Source organism: Phragmites australis, chromosome 7, assembly GCF_958298935.1.
Source record: "Phragmites australis chromosome 7, lpPhrAust1.1, whole genome shotgun sequence".
Classification (NCBI taxonomy): Eukaryota; Viridiplantae; Streptophyta; class Magnoliopsida; order Poales; family Poaceae; genus Phragmites; species Phragmites australis.
Genome location: NC_084927.1, coordinates 17297903 through 17301173, shown reverse-complemented (window position 1 = coordinate 17301173; position 3271 = coordinate 17297903). Strand labels below are relative to the sequence as shown.

General features: G+C 42.3%; 1 long non-coding RNA gene across 1 annotated transcript; it reads left to right on the top strand.

Moving 5' to 3' along the window:
• Positions 1–831: 831 nt before the first annotated feature.
• On the top strand, positions 832–2159 carry LOC133923457 (uncharacterized). The gene is made up of 3 exons (XR_009910629.1): positions 832–929; positions 1039–1136; positions 1904–2159. It is a non-coding gene; the product is annotated as an uncharacterized LOC133923457 (long non-coding RNA).
• Positions 2160–3271: the final 1112 nt, after the last annotated feature.

The following is a 3271-nucleotide window of genomic DNA, read 5'->3' as shown; positions in this document are numbered from 1 at the left end:
TTTTTCCCTATTGGGACAGGTTAAAGGGAAGCAAGGATGTGTAGTGTGCTTGGATGAAACCGCATCTGTGTACCTTCCATACTCACAGAAGGTAGTGTACACGCGACACCGACGATTTTTACTCAAAAATCACAGATACCGCAAGATGAAGAAACATTTTGACAACATGATTGAGAAATGTACTGGCCCAAAACCACGCAGCGGGGCACTAGTGTTCAAAATGGTTAAGACCATCAAGGTTGTTTTTGGGAAGCCACTGAAGGGTAAAAAGAGGAAGAAAAGTGAGATGCCGACCGACATGCTGTGGAAGACGATGCCGAGTTTCTTTAAGTATTTGCCCTATTGGAAAGACTTGGGCATTCACCACAGCATCGATGTCATGCACATTGAAAAGAATGTGTGTGATAGCATCCTTGGCCTCTTACTGGACATACCGGGCAAGACAAAGGATGGAATCAAGTCACGCAAGGACTTGCTGCATTTTAAAATTAGGCCAGAGCTACACCCTGAAGACAGACTAAATGGGAAACATTATCTTCCCTAGTCTAGCTACTCTCTAACACTTGAGGAGAAAAAGTGTCACATCCCGAATCCGTAATCACGCATTTAAGTCTATTTATGTATCATTAGTGTCATGATTAAATTCGAGGCAATTTATTTCGGCGCATTAGAGCACTTTTTTTGACGTCAATCGGGCGAGAGAAAGAAATTTCGGGAGAGAAAATAATAGAAATCGCATTGAAAATATCTTGTTTCTCTAACACGTGGGCCCCATCTCTCTCTTTAGAGCAACCCTACCTGCTCTCTCTCTCTCTCCGCCTCACTCCCCCACACCTCTCCCGTGCTCCCTACCGGCCCAAGGAGCTGAGAGCTCTCTCAAGCACTCTCTCCCTTTCTCCCAAAATCCGACCTCAAGAGAAGGATTTGAGGTAAGCATGTGATACTCATGCGATCACAAGCTCATGAGTTTCCATCCTTCCAATTCATTTTCTATTTTCCGAAGGATTCTAGTTGATTTCGACTTGCTTTGGTGTTTAGGGTTGAAACACAAGGAACACCAAATTTCTTCCTCTCCCAAGCGATTTCCTAAGTTTCCTTCATCACCCGGTGGTCACCGACCTCCACAAGTACCTTGGGTAAGTCCCTTAGGCTTCCCTTGGCATGAATACGTGATTTAGTTGGTCAATTTTGAGTTGGAGCGGAATTCTTGAGTTCTTGAGCTTTGGAGCTAATTTAGAGAAATTGGATGAGATTTCAGTTAGGAATCGAGTTGCTAGGTTGTTGAATGAGTTCTAAACCCTATAAACTCTCTCAAATATATTCCCCTTTGATTGGGAGAGGCTCGCAAATCAAATCGGCAATTTTTCCCCACGAAGAACTGCTTTCTGTAGGAATCTTGAGAGTTTGGAGAAGTTTTCGGAGACTCCGCAGCCCGGAATGTCTGGGGAATTTTTCGGAAAGTCCAGATAAGTACAGAGACTCCACAGAATTTTTCGGAGACTCCGTAGTCCGGAGAAATTCATCAGGCTTTTTCGTTTGTGCTAGTAGCTTGTAAAATTTATAATAAATTCTGTATAGCTCCAAAATTTATAAAACCAATTTTGTTGGTTTTATAATAACCTTCTCTACCTTCTAAAAATATTTATAGCCATGAAATAATTGATTAAATTTCTGAGATAAATTAACTAGGTTAAGCTTCGTTAATTCACCGTTAATTCTTTACAAGTTCAAAATTAGTGAAACCAATTTTTCTAGTCTTCTTATGGCTGGTTCTAACTAGAGAAAATGGTTTCATGCACTATAAAGCATATTTTATAGCATGTCGTAGTATGCATATTGTGGCATACTTTGTTGTACTTCATTCATACTCATCATTGCACACATTCTTGTTTTGTGAACGAAGAACTAGCACGTGGCCCGGCCGTGGTTGAAGGCAACACTAATCTATCGGAATTCTGTGAGTGTTACGCGTGTAGCATTAGGCGATCACCTGAGCAGCAAGGCAAGCATCTAAGCGTATTTCTCCCAATACTTTGGATCTCGTATGATATCATGTGATAAATATGCTTTATGTATGTTATGCATGAGTTTGAGTCAATGTTGAATTTATGATGGGTAGAACCAATGTTGATGCACTAATTCTCCTATCATGAATAATTGTTGATCCGTATCCTTATAGCCTGGGTTTAATATGATGTTGTCTAATTTAAAATGTTATTCGTGATGGTTAGCCATGCTTTGGTTCCTTGGTAGAAATCGAGCGGTGAAATGTTTCATCGTTCATGAGCATTGGCTTTAATTACTTGCACAATGATCACAATGATGAGTTCATGGTGTTGGTTGGACGAGTGGTGAGGGTGAGTCGAGATGTGGGCGGTGTTAGGAGTGTTTCTTCTACCCGGATGAGGAGTTTCCCTGGGTAGGTTGGGAGAGAAACCCGGACATTGTAGACCTCTTACATCGTTTAAGCACCGATCGTTGTTGCAGTTGACTTTAGCACTTTCCGTGCTTACTACATGTCGCATATGGGAACGATAAGCTGATTACCTTTGTAGCTGTGGCTTTTTGGCATGTGGGTCGATGGTATCGGGCATCAGGCCGGTTGGGGTATCCATTTTGCTCCAAGAGTAGTTCTCGATGACCCTCGCACCTATCGGCGCATGTTCAAACGGTTGGGGCTTATTGGAAAAGGTTGACATGAGTACCCCCCTTGTATGGACCTATGTGGTCATGCAAGCCGTATGGTCCTCAAGTCGTGTAGGTACAAAAGTACCCCTGCAGGGTGTAAAAATGTTTTGAAATGCCGCACTCTCGGTCATGAGCATGCTTTTATCCATTTGCAGCAGTCGTAGAGTTACGAATGTGGATTGAGGTGGTTGATGGGTTGAGATGGTGCTTTATAGATATTTTTCCTATGGTTCCTTTTACATTATGTTCAGTTGATGTTTATGGGCTAGTATGTTATTTTGGTCAAGTATAGATGCTCACACATGTGTATGTCAAATTTGCTTTCGCACATGAAATTTACTTAACCATGTGGCTGCATCCTTGCTAACATCCAAATGCATAATCCTTGGAGTTGGGCTATTTATAAGTGCCCATTATGGATTAAGTCTTGTGAGTAACTTCGTACTCACGCTGCTATTTCAGGTGCTACCAACGAGGGGGAGTTGGTCTTTGGCTACTTCATGCCTGCTGAGGGTGGTTGCGGGCATGAGTAGGCAATTACTCTGAGGTCGTGCTTTTTGTGATGGAGCCTAAGGGTACATGG